The following is a 17408-nucleotide window of genomic DNA, read 5'->3' as shown; positions in this document are numbered from 1 at the left end:
ACAAAATTATTTACCTAGGACAATTAGGGGAGGTTTAGGAGAGGTTTGGCAGTTTTTAACAACAGTATGAACTTCCTCTTCCTTCTCCTCTTTTTTTGGTTTTTTCTTTTTTATTATTAAAATATTTTTATTAGATATGTTCTTTATTTACATTTCAAATGATTTGTCCTTTCCTGGTTCCCCCCTCCCTGGAAGTCCCATAAGCCCTAGCCCTGACTGTCCTGGAACACACTCTCTAGACCAGGCTGGTCTCCAACTCAGAAATCTGCTTGCCTCTGTCTCCTGAGAGCTGGCATTCAAGGCATGTGCCACTATGATGTAGAAAGCACAATGAATTACATTTGAAGATTGTTGAATTGAGAACCATTCAGTAAATAATTTATATACATCACGATGAACAGGGAAGACAGTGAGGGATAACCAAAGGAATATATATTGTGCACCAGCTACCTGCACAACACCGTTCTAGGTACACCATCAATGTTAACTCACTTTTGTGACAGCTTCCTGTTTTGCTGACAATATAATTAGGTTCTAGCAGCTCTAAAGGACTCATCATAGCTATCCAGCTGAGAAGTTCAAAACAATAGTTCATGTCTTGGTATAAGTGTGCATGCCTGAAATTTCAGCACATCAGAAGTCTAAACAGTGAGGTGGAGAGTTCAAGACCAGCTTAGACTACATAGTAACACACTATACAAGAAGGAGAAACAAAACACACCTGAACTTGTACTTAAACTTCTGCTCATAGCCTTCCTAAAGCAGTGGTAGAAAGATCCACCCTCTGTCCTGAAACACCTAAAACACAGAAAATCAGGAAAATAAGGCTTTCAAGACATAGGAAGGAAGATTTCCAAAGCCATAGGCATTGACCAATGAAGAACAATGATCCAAGAAAAGCAAGAACCAAATGACTGAGCACTGTCATCCTCCCTTCCTAGACAGAGAGTCTAGATTCCAGTGCAGAGAGTAGTCCAGGGGGAGCTGCAGAGATTTTCCTAAGTCGGGCTGAGCTGAGAGAATGAGAACACAGAAGCAGTCCAAATTTGCAGAACAGGGTTTTTGGGAAAAAAAGAAAATTGTACATAGAGAATCCAGGGTTGCAGAGGACTCCCTCCAAGATTCAGCTAACACAGAGGAGCACAGGAGAGAAGCTCAAAATATGCTCAGAGAAAGTAGGATTGAGACCCACTTCAGGGTAAGGAGGTTACCTCACAAGGCTTGGGATTCCAGGGCATTCAAGTATGCTGGAGTAGAGAATGATTAACCTTGGAGGAGCTCGCCTTCTTTCTCATTCAGGAAATGGCTAAAGCAAGGCATGAAACAACCAAAATACTTTCCAGGAACTTAGCTTAAACCTTAAAACCCTCAGGAATATTTACAAAAATAGAAAACTACCCAGGAACCAATGCGGTAAGATTTGCTGTCTGCAATGTTCTCAGACCATTGGCAGGAGGAAGATAACGCAAATCGCAATGCTAAGAGATGGAGAGGTGGACCAGAAAGCAAAGGTGCCAGCTGCCAAAGCTGATAGCCTGAATGTCAATAACCTGAATGTCATCTCTGGAACCTGCACAGGAGAAGGAGAGAATCATCTCCCCAAACTCACTGATCTCAACCTGTGCACCATGGCAGCCATATGCACATATATACATCCACAAAAAAATGCATTCCTACATATACACATAGTAAATAAATATATAGATAAAAAATAAGGAAAATTTAACAAGAAGAAAACTCAGATAAGACTGATTCACAGTCAGACTAGCATAGATCTGTGATACCAGCTATTCCCCAGGCTGAGACAGGATCACAAGTTCAAGGCCAGTCTGGTTAACTTAATACCCTGCCTTAAAAATAAGAAAAAGGGTTTAAAGCAGTCTGGATGCAGATCAGCAATAGAGTGCATGAAGACTTGCCTTCTATCCCCAGCACAAAACAAAAACAGATTTTTTTAAAAAGTGGATAAAGAAAGTTCTTTTAAAGACCTGAAGTGAGTATAAAGATACATTATATCTCTATAATCTATACCCTTATACAGATATATAATATATATCTTTTAAAGACTTGAGGTGAATATATTACATACCATATTTTATATTTATATATATAACACATATGTAATATATATATAACACATATGTAATATATATACACACATATATACCTGTAATATATACATATATAATATAAAATAAAGATTCCATTATGCTGTCTTAGAAGAAAACTATATTTGTTGGAATTAATGTTTGCTTAGAAACTGTAGGAAAAAGGATTAGTTCTCTTACTGCAAGCAGCAGAGGTAACCTGTGAAGATGGTTCCCTATTCTCTTGACCCAGAAAACCCCACAAAATCAAGAGATCAAACTTTCATGTTCACTTTAAGAAACTTCCCAGGCCATCCAGCATATGCATATCCACAAAGCCAACAAGTATCTAAAGGATGTCACTTTCAAGAAGCAATGTGTGCCATTTCTGTGGTATAATGGTGGAATCGGTTGGTGTGCCCAGGCTAAACAGTGGGTCTGGACACAGAGACAGTGGTCCAAAAAGAGTGCTGAATTTTGTGGCTATTGTGAAGGGGGTCATTTCCCTAATTTCTTTCTCAGCCTGCTTATCCTTTGAGTATAGGAAGGCCACTGATTTGCTTGAGTTGATTTTATAACCTGCCACTTTGCTGAAGTTGTTTATCAGCTGTAGGGGCTCTCTAGTGGAGTTCTTTGGGTCACTTAGGTAGACGATCATGTCGTCTGCAAATAATGATAGTTTGACTTCTTCCTTTCCAATTTGTATCCCTTTGACCTCCTTATGTTGTCGAATTGCCCGAGCTAGTACCTCAAGTACAATATTGAAAAGATAAGGAGAAAGGGGGCAGCCTTGTCTGGTCCCTGATTTCAGTGGGATTGCTTCAAGTTTCTCTCCATTTAGTTTGATGCTGGCTACCGGTTTGCTGTATATTGCTTTTACTATGTTTAGGTATGGGCCTTGAATTCCTGTTCTCTCCAAGACTTTAAGCATGAAGGGATGCTGAATTTTGTCAAATGCTTTTTCAGCATCCAATGAAATGACCATGTGGTTTTGTTCTTTGAGTTTGTTTATGTAGTGGATTCTATTGATGGATTTCCGTATATTGAACCAACCCTGCATTCCCGGTATAAAGCCTACTTGATCATGGTGGATGATCGTTTTGATGTGTTCTTGGATTCGGTTGGCAAGAATTTTATTGAGTATTTTTGCATCGATGGGGTGACTCTTACCAAACATGTGAAAGATCTGTATGACAAGAACTTCAGGACTCTGAAGAAGGAAATGGAAGAAGACCTCAAAAAATGGGAAAACCTCCCATGCTCATGGATCGGTAGAATCAATATAGTTAAAATGGCCATTTTGCCTAAAGCACTATACAGATTCAATGCAATACCCATCAAAATCCCAACTCAATTCTTCACAGAGTTAGAAAGAGCAATTATCAAATTCATCTGGAACAACAAAAAACCCAGGATAGCTAAAACTATTCTCAGCAACAAAAGGAAATCTGGGGGAATCAGTATCCCTGACCTCAAGCAATACTACAGAGCAATAGTGTTAAAAACTGCATGGTATTGGTACAGTGACAGGCAGGAGGATCAATGGAACAGGATTGAAGATCCAGAAATGAACCCACACACCTATGGCCACTTGATCCTCGACAAAGAGGCTGAAAACATCCAATGGAAAAAAGATAGCCTTTTCAACAAATGGTGCTGGTTCAACTGGAGGTCAGCATGCAGAAGAATGCGAATTGATCCATCCTTGTCTCCTTGTACTAAGCTCAAATCCAAATGGATCAAGGACCTCCACATAAAGCCAGACACTCTGAAGCTAGTAGAAAAGAAACTGGGGAAGACCCTTGAGGACATCGGTACAGGGAGAAAGTTTCTGAACAGAACACCAATAGCGTATGCTCTAAGAGCAAGAATTGACAAATGGGACCTCATAAGGTTACAGAGTTTCTGTAAGGCAAAGGACACCATCAAGAGGACAGTTCGGCAACCAACAAATTGGGAAAAGATCTTCACCAATCCTACATCAGATAGAGGGCTAATATCCAATATATATAAAGAACTCAAGAAGTTAGACTCCAGAAAACCAAACAACCCTATTAAAAAATGGGGTACAGAGTTAAACAAAGAATTCACACCTGAAGAACTTCGGATGGCGGAGAAGCATCTTAAAAAATGTTCAACTTCATTAGTCATTAGGGAAATGCAAATCAAAACAACCCTAAGATTTCATCTTACACCAGTCAGAATGGCTAAGATTAAAAATTCAGGAGACAGCAGGTGTTGGAGAGGGTGTGGAGAAAAAGGAACACTCCTCCACTGCTGTTGGGGTTGCAAATTGGTACAACCACTCTGGAAATCAGTCTGGCGGTTCCTCCGAAAACTGGGCACCTCACTTCCAGAAGATCCTGCTATACCACTCCTGGGCATATACCCAGAAGACTCCCCACCATGTAATAAGGATACATGCTCGACTATGTTCATAGCAGCCCTTTTTATAATTGCCAGATGCTGGAAAGAACCCAGGTATCCCTCAACAGAAGAGTGGATGCAAAAAATGTAGTATATATACACAATGGAATACTATTCAGCCATTAGAAACAATGAATTCATGAAATTCTTAGGCAAATGGATGGAGCTAGAGAATATCATACTAAGTGAGGTAACCCAGACTCAAAAGGTGAATCATGGTATGCACTCACTAATAAGTGGATATTAACCTAGAAAACTGGAATACCCAAAACATAATCCACACATCAAACGAGGTACAAGAAGAAAGGAGGAGTGGCCCCTGGTTCTGGAAAGACTCAGTGAAACAGTATTCAGCAAAACCAGAACGGGGAAGTGGGAAGGGGTGGGTGGGAGGACAGGGGAAGAGAAGGGGGCTTACGGGACTTTCGGGGAGTGGGGGGGCTAGAAAAGGGGAAATCATTTGAAATGTAAATAAATTATATCGAATAAAAAAAGAAAAGAAAAGAAAAAAAAGAGTGCTGAATTTTTGCAGCACAAGCTTAAAAATGAAGAGAGTATTGCTGAACTTAAACATTTAGATGTGAATCTCTAGTCATTGAACATATCCAGTTGAACAAGACACTAAAGATGCACCAATAAACCTACAGAGCTTATGGCCAGACTAACCCATACATGAGCTCCCCTGCCACACTGAGGTGATCCTCACTGAGAAGGAACAGATTGTCCCAAAGGCAGAAGAGGAGGATACACAGAAGAAGTGCTACATAACAAACTCATGTCTCGATATATATATACAATAGGGAAATCAGAAAACATAACAAAACTTTAAATATACACCTAACATAATTCAATCATTCCACTCTTATTCTACCCAAAAAAAAATAGACACATGTGTCCATACCAATACCTGTACCATAAAAGTTTCTAGCTTTTATGTGATGGTAAGAAACTGAAATATTCATACACATCAATAAATGGATAATGAATTTGATTTAATATATGTTCATCTAAGGGAAGACTGCTCAGCAACAAAATGTCATGAACAATACTTCTATACATTGTGTTTATATGATCCAAAATAATTGTAGTAGCTGCAAATAAAAGATAAAATTGAGTACTTAATGTTTAAGTTCATCCAAAGAACTTTCTTAGAAATGCAAATTAGTATCTAATAAGAGAAGCTATGTTAATAGTTGTGTAGATAAGAAGAAAGACAGTAGGAGAAAGGAGTTACAAAATATCAGAAGGTACCTTTTAGGAATAATTAATATTTTTGTTAATATATTTGTGGCAAAGATTCCTCAAAAGTCTATTTATGTTAAAATTTATCAAATTTCAAACCTTAAAGGCATGTCATGAGTTGGTTATACCCCAATAAAGCTATTTTTAGGTCTGCCTTTAAATTTTTAGGTCATCCTCCCATAACTGGCATGCAGTTATTTAATTAAATAAGTATTTATGGACCTTTGTATAGCCTAGACCCTACACTCAGCATTAGAAATGATATTTTAAAAAGGAAAGCAAAATGAGCTGGTGGAATGATTATGCATAGATCAGCTGGTAAATATGGGTAACCCCTGTTTTTTTCAGTTTCTGCATTGTAACCTTGTCCTGACTTTATTTCTTATGGTATTTATTTAGACTTTTGCCTTCTTATGCACTCTTTATAGCAAGATGAGATATAAATAAATATGGATGTTTAAGGCATAAATTATCCTCAAGAAAAATGTCAGCAAAGCAGGCTTAGTTGTTCTTTCCAGGTCCGAACTGTCCTAGAACTAAAGACAAATAGGCACACTAATAAGCATGCTATAAATTTTGAATTGCCAATACTATAGACACAAAAATACCACCCAACCAACAGTACATGTGATTTGTATAGAAAGGAACAACAGAAAGGGAAAAACAAGATCAGTTATATAGAAATGGTATGTCTTGCTGCCAGGGCTTTAAAGATAGGTTTACTTTCTGTGAATAGAGACAGAAAGATGAGGCTGGGAAGAAAGAACCTTATTAGCACACATTCAGTCAAAGAATAGTCTAGAGTAGATAAGGTGAGCAGCCAGCACTACCAATAAATAAATTATGGAGTTTGGAGAATGATTCAAGACCTCCAAGTTCCAGCACTATAATTACTAAATTTGAATAATTAATCCAGCGCATCTACCTAAAGCAATACCTATGAAGGCAAAACATGGAAGGCTGTGGAGTGCTCCGCACTGTCCCTGGCACACACCAAATTCTTACAAATCAGTAGTAGTTAGTAAAAGGCAAAAATCAAAGAAAACGAGAGAAAAGTGAAAGGTATATCTTATTTATATCCCCATGGAGACAAGTGGCCGCTCCTAGTAGCGTCTTGAATAGCATATGTTCAGGTATACAATGATATCATTCTTTCCAAAATAAATTCCTGACTTCACCGGGTTGCTAACAGAAAACATATTACAAAGGTGGGGTGTGGAGGCACAGATGGCGGGGTCATGCTTGAGGATCCAGCCCTTCTCATTTGAGATGGACAACAGAAAGGACCTTATAAATCTCTTCTTTTATCAGTGTGTGTGGCTGCAAATAAAACATAATAATCCTATTGTGGCTTAAAGTTTTAAGTTTATGTAGTATTTTTTAAGCTTCATTGAATCATATCCCTGAAAGCAACTATCTTCCTTAAGCCTCACATGAGAGGGCTGGTAATACAGTAAACAACAAAAGCCTGGAAAAATAACTCAGCAGTTGGGTCCAGCCAAGGGCCCACAGTCTACCAAATATATAACTTCCTGGGTTCTCTCTCACACACAAATATCTTCAAGCCATGCAGTTCACTCACTTGCCTTTTGAATCAGGAAACCTATTTTTCTTTTTTTTTCTTTATTATATATATTCTTTATTTACATTTCAAATGTTATCCCCTTTTCCTGTCCTCCCCCCAGATTGCCCCATCCCATCCTCCCTCCCCAACTTCTATGAGGGTGTTCCTCTTATCCACCCCCTCTCACCTCCCTGCCCTCGATGCCACTACATCGGGACATCTATCAAACCTTCATAGGACCAAGGACCTCTCCTCCTACTGATGCCTGACAAGGCAATCCTCTGCTACATATGCAGCTAGAGCCCTGTGTTCCCCTTGGATGATGTCTTAGTCCCTGGGAGCTCTGGGGGAGTCTGGTTGTTTGATATTGTTGCTCTTCCTATGAGATGACAAACCCCTTCAGCTCCTATAGTCCTTCCTTTAACTCCTCCATTGAGGACTCCACACTCAGTTCAGTGGTTGGCTATGAGCATCTGCCTCTGTATTTGTAAGGCTCTGGCAGACCCTCTCAGAAGATAGCCATATTAGGTTCCTTTCAGCAAGCAATTTTTGGCATCCATGATAGTGTCACGGTTTGGAGACTGTATATGGGATGAATCCCCAGGTGGGACAGTCTCTGGATGATCTTTCCTTAAGTCTCTGCTCTACCATCTACCTACATATTTGTTTCTGTATATTTTGTTCTTCTTCTCAAGAGAACCCAGGAAGTTATGTATTTGGTAGACTTTGTGCCCTTGGCTGGACCCAATGTGACAGTATGTTTATATATTTCACAACAATGATCCACATCAATCAAATCAACTTAGTATTAGCCAAAATATAGTGTTTTATTTCTTTTGGGCCTTGAAATTTGACACTGAAAGATTGTCTGTTATAATTAAACTGATAAGTTTTAATTGAACAACTACTTTGAAATTTTATTCGCTGCCCATGTAAAATGTAATGGGTTTTACATTTCTTAAGAAGATTAGACTAAAATTGTTCTACATCAAAAAATAAAAAAATACAGCTTTCCACAAATAATCATCTATTTTTATTTAAACATATGTGAAAGGTGTTTAAAGTCCTATTTTTCAAGTTCTCACTAACAACAGATTGTATTTTAAAATGTGACATTGGTCTATAACATTCATCCAACTTTTGAAGCTCTCCATTGAGATGACCTCTTACTGTCAAGTTTTACCCTAACACAAAGAATCTATTAAACAAAAGCATAAGCATCTTCTTAAAATCACACACACACACACACACACACACACACACACACACACACACACACACACCTCACCTACATGAGGATTCTTCCCTGACTTCTCCTACCTCCAGAGCACATCCTGCACTGGGGATATCTTCTTCCTGCTGCTTCAATGGTCACCTGGCTCTGAAACCTTCCCTGTAGACTTCAGGCAACATTTACTGTATGTGGTGTTATTCCTTCCCTTTATGAGTTTTTTTTTAAAGTCTCATCTCTCTCTTTTTTTAATGGCAATTTAACTTTTGGATTGTTCTGAAGCCTCCACAGACAGACTACATACGTGGCATTCATGTAACACTCACCCACATGGTCCATATGTCATATTGTGGGTAGGCATGATCTTAAATGAAGCTTTAATAGATGCAGAAAGGCTACATGCAATCAGAAATCATGATGTTTGAGTTAACTGTTTAACTGTAACTTTGACTCACTCTGTCAAAATAGGAAAAAAGAAAGGATTGTCCATTTATATTTTCTTGAGTATTTTACAAGTTTTATATCATTTGTGAATGCATTTTCAAAATCTCAGCTATGTTACTCCATTTTTAATTATATTGTTTAGCCTTTTACTTGTATTTTTGTTTTGGTCTCTTTTAAAATTACATGTTATATCCCAATAAAAAAAGAAGCAAGCCTAAAAAAAATAATAATAACTCAGCAGTTAAGAGCACTGGCAGCTCTTTCACTGGACCCAGGTTTAATTCCCATCATTCATGTGTGGCTGACAACTGTCTATAGCTCCCGTTGCAAAGCATCCAACACCATCTCTTGTGCACAGAAGACATCAGTAATGCATTTGATGCACAGACATCCACGCATGGGAAACACGCATACACATATAGTAAGATACACTTTTTTAAAAATGAGTGAACCAAAATGATACTGCACAAACTTACCAGCCAATTGACCCATTCAAAACATTCCTATGAACTGAACTGGAAATCTGTTTTCATGAATCAGCAGATCAACATAGCACCACAAACCCTTAATGCTGAAGATAAGTTAGAAATAGTTACAAGCAACACTTTTAGAATCGTACTGACTGATGAGTCACAACCCCAAGCAACAAACCTCAAGGAAAGAAGACTGAATATATCAGGGAAAATATCAGGGTCAATCTGTTCCCACAAAGACTAACCAGGGACCTGTGTGATGCCTCTCTGGTTAAAGCCTCATGCTACCAAGCCTTACCTCCTGACTTTGGTCCCTGGAATTTACATGGAAGAGGTAGAGAACGCCTGGCTTCAAATCTTGTTTGTAACTATTTCACAGCACAGACACATGAAGCAGCTGGTGAGTCTCCTCTTCCTAAGCTGCTGTTTTGGAAAAAAGAAAGCCTGGAACAGTAGATAATCCTTCCCGAAGAAGACAACTGTCAAGGAATGAGCAGAGACAAGGCCCATGAAGAACATGAAAGAAGAAACCCAGGGCTTGAGAGATGGCATCTCTGTTAGGAGGGCTTGCTCAGTAGTCACGAAGACAAGAGTTTTAATCCTAACAACTGTGTAATGAACCAGGAATCCCAGACACACCTATGATCCCATCTCCAGGACAGACAAGGATGGGGGACTGCTGGAACTTACTGCACTTGCCAAATTCTCACCTTCCTTGCTGGGAAAACACAAATCCTGGGTTTGTGAAGAGACCCTGCCTGAAAGGAATTGACCAAGAGGACTAGAGGAATTGAGGAGATCATCCAGTGGCCTCTTTTAGCTTTCACACACATGTAAACATGAATGACCACACACACACACACACACACACACCTGCACAGATACTCACACAGACACATTCAGACATATAAATACATTTTTTAAAATCTTAAAATCAAAAAAGAAAAATAAGCTCTTTTTTGAGGATGCTTGCCTCACCTCAGTATTCACAATCAACTGGAAAACATAACAAAAACACATGGAAGACTTTCTCCTAACATCTCAAATATCTTTAATATTTGTGGTTTGTTTGTTTGTTTGTTTGTTTGTTTATTATATTTAACTTTTCTTTTTTATAGCTGTCACTATACCCCTCCCAGTCCACCCCCCCCCCCCGACAGTCCCGCATCCCATTCCTCCCATTTTCTCAAAGACGATGTCCCCACTCACCGACTCTTCCCCACCGCATTAGGCCTCCCCACTCCCTGGGGCCTCAAATCTCTCCAGAGTTAAGTGTGTCTTCTCTCACTTATGCCACACCAGGCAGTCCTCTGCTGTATATGTGTCAGAGGCCACAGATCAGCTAGTCTATGCTGTCTAGTTGGTGGCTCAGTGTCTCAGAGATCTTGGGGGGAGGGGGCTGTTAGTTAAGACTGATGGTCTTCCTATGGGATCATCCTCCTCCTCAACTTCTTCCAGCCTTTCCCTAATTCAACCACAAGGGTCCTTGACTTCAGTCTATTGATTGGGTGCAAGTATCTGTATCTGTATCTGTGTCTGTGTCTGTGTCTGTGTCTGTGTCTGTGTCTGTGTCTGTCTGTGTCTGTGTCTGTGTCTGTGTCTGTGTCTGTGTCTGTGTCTGTATCTGTATCTGTATCTGTATCTGTATCTGTATCTGTATCTGTATCTGTATCTGTATCTGTATCTGTATCTGTATCTGTATCTGTATCTGTATCTGTCAGCTGCTTGTTGGGCCTCTTGGTGGACAGCCATGCTAGACTCCTGTCTGTAAGTACATCATAATATCAGTAACAATGTCAGGCCTTGGAGCCTCCCCTGCAATAGATCCCAAGTGGGGCTAGCCACTGGACCTCCTTTCCTCAGTCTCTTCTCCATTTTTGTCCCTGCAGTTCTTTTAGATAGGAACAATTCGAGATCAGAGTTTTTGACTGTGGTTTGGCAACCCCATCTCTCCTCTTGATTCCTGTCTTTCTACTGGAGGTAGACTCTATAAGTTCCCTCTCCCCACTGTTAACCATTTCATTTAAGGTTCCTCCCTTTGAGTACTGAGAGTCTCTCACCTCCCAGGTCTCTGGCACATTCTAGAGGGTCCCCCTACCTCCCACACCCCCAAGGTTGCATATTTACATTCATTCTGCTGGTTACTTTTATATTTTCTTTATATCTATGTACATATGTCTCTCTATATGAATGTTTCTGAATGAATATGCATTAATGTGCATATAGGTGGTATCAGACCCCCAGTGGTCAAGTTCATATATAGTTCTGAGCCACCAGATGTATGTGTTGATATTTGAAGTTAAGTCTTCTGCAAGAGCGGCAAGTCCTAACCACTGAACACTCTCTACAACCCCCATCTCTCAGGTCCTTAGTGGACAGTATATAAACTTTCTCAAAGAAAGTATGCTAGTGTAGTATTCGTAAAGTATGATTTCCCTTTGTTCAACCCCAGAGATTTTAAGCTTACAAAAGTGCATTATGAATAGACACATCCATAGACTGAAATAGTCCCACCCTCTTTCAGAAGCCAAAAGTAAATTAACCATTCAAAACAAGAGCCAAGCAAAATCATGCAGAGGGGGTTTCGTTCAAAACCTCATTCCACTGTGCTCTGGGGTTGAGGTGGAGATTAGTGGTCCCTCCAGATTGCTCATCTTTGTGTTAATATCCCTAGCAGGGTGAAAATCCACAGGGCGGTGCTTACTCAGTATTCCGCTTCAGAATCCAGCACTGGAGGTCTCTGCGTAAAGCATGAGTGGCTGTTGTTGCCCAAGGCTCACTATTCCTAATTGTATTGTTTCATTGCTCCACTTGGTTCGGTAAGCTGGTGCGTTAATTGTGTAGCAGCATAGAAAATAAAATATAAAAAGATGTTTGCTTAAGCACTGGCTTCTTGACTGTTTTCTCTGAATATCTCCAAGGCTTTTAGCAGTAAGAGGAAATAAAGAGCAAAACAGTGCCTATACCTAGCAAGGAGTGGGAAACCTTTCCCCCAGTTTCATTTATCTTGCTTTCATTACTGCAGAGCAAATGCCAGGGTGTTATCATCTGGGAGCTTGTGGACCTTATTGGTTTCACTTTATAACACAAGGTTTACTTGAGAGCAATATTCACAAGTTTCAAAAACAATTAAATCATCTATTCACTGAGAAGCCTTAGAACACCCGTTATTTTCAGGGTGAAGCAAACTTTAGAAGAAAACAGCCACATACAGGCTCTTGATAATATGGCCACTGCCTTGCTGCCCTATTTTGAACCATGCTCTCTTATCCCTACATTCAAAGTAAACCCCAAAGAAATATATTCTCACTGCATAACAGGAATCCCTGATTCCCCAGGCCTTCTGTAACCATACTATATCAGCACATGCTATTTGCATTAGTTATGGTAGACTAGCTGATGCAACTCTGGCACTTCACAGTTTAAGATTTCCTTCTCAATCCTGTCACAGTCTTGTTGAAATCATCAACAGTCATTTTTTCCTCTCAGGTACCAGGAATCCCAAACCTCTTCTCCCCAGAAACTATGATAGCGTCTTAGGCAACTCTTCTCCATCAGGCCTCCACAAGAGACTGAAGCCTTAATGGCCATAACCATTAGGCATACATAAGGAATCAACCATCTTTCCTCTGTATCTAGAAATGAAGATAAATTTCTAATGCTAGCTATGTAGCTGTACAAAAATGATTTTGAAAACAATGACTAAAGACTGGGCAGTGGTGGTGCACGCCTTTAATCCCAGCACTCGGGAGGCAAAGGCAGGTGGATTTCTGAGTTTGAGGTCAGCCTGGTCTACAGAATGAGCTCCAGGACAGCCAGGGCTACACAGAGAAACCCTGTCTTGAAAACCAAAAAAAAAAAGAAAGAAAGAAAAAAAAAAGAAAACAATGGCTAAAATCAGTCTTGTGGGGCATCTTCATCCTATGAACCCTTTGAAACATAATACCCTAATCATACCAACCTTAGTATTGATTGCATGCTAAAGACACCTGAGCCTAAGAACAAAAGCCACTGATACAGGTGATGTTTTTAGTTAGGTAATCTTTGTGTATCCTGCTCACAAAAAGAATTTTTAAAAAGCAAAAATAAATTTATAGAATACATGACAGTTATTTCTGCAGATTAAAGCTGAAAATGGCCTGAATCAGTCTATCTGCTGTCCACTGGCCAGATCCCAGTTCACATGGCCTTAGACAGCAGACTTACATACTTAGACATTCTTTCACTTGAAGAGATGTCACTTTCCCACTTTCTCATTCCTTCCTGATGGTTGATTGGTTTAAGCCTGTTATGTTCTAAAAACATATAGTTCCAGATATCAGATATCAGAACACTTACCTTGGATGAGGTTCCCCTGCCTGCCCCAACTTCTGAGCATCATGGTGTCGGCTCATCTCAAGGTACACAGTGAGCGGCTGTGTTTTGAGGACAATTGGATAAAGGTGTCAAAAACCATATTTGATATTATGTGCATAACATCCTTGTGTTATCACTACATCTCAGATTTAAGAAACTTCAAAGCTTGAAAATTGAAAGGCTAGTTCAAAGTATTAAAACAAACAAACAAACAAGATGTAACCTAAATGACTGTATACCTGACTACATAATACATTCTTTAATTTTGCCTATGACTTTCATTTCCCCTTTCCAACTTTTAAATAAAAAGAGGATGGTAGGTGTGTAAAGAAAAAGAAATATTGTATTGTTTTAAACCTCAGAGTTTTCTTCTTGGTAAAACAACATGAAGGTATTCCCCCTCATCTTAAGTCCCAGCTATACAAAAGATACTTCTTACCTTCTGTAAAGATTCTATTGCACGGCTTAGAATTGTAGCTACTTTGGATTTACAAAACCATTTAATATTTGCAGGAAAACATAGATTTGTGTTTTACACAAGTATCAGCTGAGATATCAAGTTCCATCACGTTTAATGGTGATTCTTCCAATCTGTTCCCTTCTCATACTGCCAAGTACCATTGGCTACTACTGTGAGATAGATAAAATATACTTGATAAATAATAACCCCTGTCACCATCTATAGGCAGCTAATGTTGTTCCTACTTCTAAGTCTCCATAGGGTTCTATGCATTTCAGTTTTGGTGGAAAGTATGCTGTTAAGACAAACTAGAGGAAATCTGAAGCTGAAACACAGAAAGAGATCTTGGGTGGAGAAGGATTAGAAAATAAAGCATCCATTAAAAGTTGTTACTGTGTCTCCTGACTATTGGCTTTCCCAAGACCATTGTTAGTCTTGAGGCTCTAAGTACAAGGAACATAAAGTAATAATTTTGTTGCAAATTAGAGAGTGATGGTATAAATACTCCCTACTATCAAATAAAACTCTTTAAATAATCAAAGTGTCAAGTTTGAAACTAAACTTTGAATATGGAAAGATAAATTAACTTACTTAGAACTCCCTGCTTCTCAAAAATTATTAGAGGTTTGCACATTATGAGATGTTTTCTTCTAAACACTCTAATGATTCAAATATGAATAAATATATTAAAATGTTGCCAATTAAATATGCATGAAATATGGAATGATATATATATATAGAGAGAGAGAGAGAAAATGTCCCAGAAAGAAAAAAAGGTTTATGCTATGCATAAACTCCAAATAATATGTTTAATGCTTTAAAATGAACTCCAAATTTTCTGGTGCATTGTACTTATGACATAAAAATCAGCTTTAATAATGCAACAAAAAGAAAGTCATGTATGTCTATAATATATGGAGGTGTGGGTGGGTCACACGCTGCTACTGTAAAACCCAGACCAAGGTCAGTTAGGAATCAATATGAGAAAAAAACAGCGTGAAAGGTCAGGTGTACCCTATAAACAAGTGGAAAGAAACAAGATGAAGTCAAAGTCTGGAACTAAGGTCAATATTTGGTGTAGGGGTCAGGGGTGGCTGGTAAAGCAAGTTGTGTAAAAAAGATATGAGAATTAAAATAAAGAAAGGAAATATTAAGAACCAAATGTAAAGAAGTCCAAAAGTGAACAAGTAAGGAAAAGTTGCTGCAAGGAGTTAATAAGTAGCTACTCTAAAATCTCAAGTCCATTAGGGCTGTGAATGGGGCATTACAGCCCACACCAGAGAATTCTGGACCACTTCAAAGCCATGTCTGTGGCATCGGACATCAACAAGTTTAGATTCCTAAATGACAGTGCGGGTAATTTTGGCACCATAGGATAAAAGCTTCACTCTCAACGTTGAAAGATAGCTTGTTTCATTTAACTCTTTTTCACAGAAGACTTCTAAAAGCTTTATTATTATTGTGGTTGTGTGTTCATGAGGGTAGGGACAATGCAAAGGTCAGAAGACTACTTTATAAGATTCAGTTTTCTCCTCCAATCATGTGGGTCCTGGAGATTGAATGTCAGTCATTAAACTTACTGGCAAGAATCTTTACCCACTGAACCATCTCCCTGGGCATCACCTAACTCTTGAACTAGACATAGTTTAAGGATGCCAAGCAGTTTTCTGTATTTTACTCTACTACAAATACTAGAGCACTGAAAATATGTTTCCAGATTTTGCAGCTGTTAACAAAGCACATTATACTCACTAAGTATGTTCTACAAGTTAGATGCAAACCGTAAAACTGGAAAGAAGTGACTAGAGAATACATTCCTGGGACCTTCAGTAGCTTTCCTTCTAAAAGAAATGGTGGAAAGAAGATGAAGATGGTGCCTACAGCTTTGTAGGTGGGATAGGGAATTGGTGCCATAGGATCTGGGCTCAGTCTCCCAATTCTCAGGCAATGAGAGATGCCCAATTGGCAATAATGAGAGTGGGCATCAACAAGCTCCTGATTCCAATGAATGACAAACACATGCCCCAATGAATGTCTTCTACACTTCACTTTCTGATAAGAACAGAGACAGAAGCCCTCCCCACAGACCAACTGAAGAGGTTTCTCAGAAACATCCCTAGAAACATGACCAGTAGTCCTATGCCATCGTACCAGAGCTTTCAATATTTTCACAAAGACATAGCTCTCCTGAATTAAATAAATATCACAATGTTGAAAATATACTATGTTCCTCTCTTTGTTTAAAGACCTGAGCCCTGGTTGGCATAATCCTGTGGAATTCTACTAATGTCCCTCGTCTACATGTGAGGAAAGAGAGGCACTGAAAAATTGAATAAAACTTACATGGTGGCAAAAGACAAGCTTCTGACCAAGAGGATGTGTTTTCAAATATATATTTGATAGAAGAAGTTTATCTGAAGTATACAAAATATGTTAAAACTTAAGAATGGGGAAACAAATAACCCAGTTTGAAAACAGGTAGAATTCTAGAGAAGGTATTTCATCAAAGAAGATAGCCATTGCAATCACATACAGCAGCTATAGTAACCTGCACCAGACCTGCACAAGACTGTACCTGTCAACAGCCATGGATGTTGGACAGATCAAGGGGCCCAGCCCCTTACTGCTAAACTATTGGCTACTGATAGATTCTATGGGAAGGGAGCCACTATCTCTATCTGTGTACTCACTGCTGAGCCTACCTTGTAACATACTCATGGTCATTCAGACAGCCCTCATTATACTTAGTGGGCCATAAAACAAAATGACCTGAGCATGGTAAAAAAACAAAAAACAAACAAACAAAAAAAAAAACTATAGGTCGGGGCTGGGTGAGATAAGAGAAGGTGGTAAGGAGTTATCAGAATGCATTATGTGCATGTGTAAAATTGCTATTTAATATATTCAATTCATAAGAATAACATTCAATATCAATTGTAATCTGAGAGTAAAAATTGAAACAGGGAGATAACACTATGGGGCTCGAAAATAAGCAAAATACCAAGCATTGGCAGCATTGGTGCTGGCAAGGATATGGCAAAACAGGCCAAACCATTCACTATTGGTGGGAATACAGAGGGCACATCCACATTTGGAAGAATTTGTCAGTACATTCCAAAGCTAT

This window comes from Apodemus sylvaticus, chromosome 9, assembly GCF_947179515.1.
Source record: "Apodemus sylvaticus chromosome 9, mApoSyl1.1, whole genome shotgun sequence".
In the NCBI taxonomy this organism is placed as follows: Eukaryota; Metazoa; Chordata; class Mammalia; order Rodentia; family Muridae; genus Apodemus; species Apodemus sylvaticus.
The sequence above is the reverse complement of the archived record's forward strand: the minus strand, read 5'-3'. Positions refer to the sequence as shown.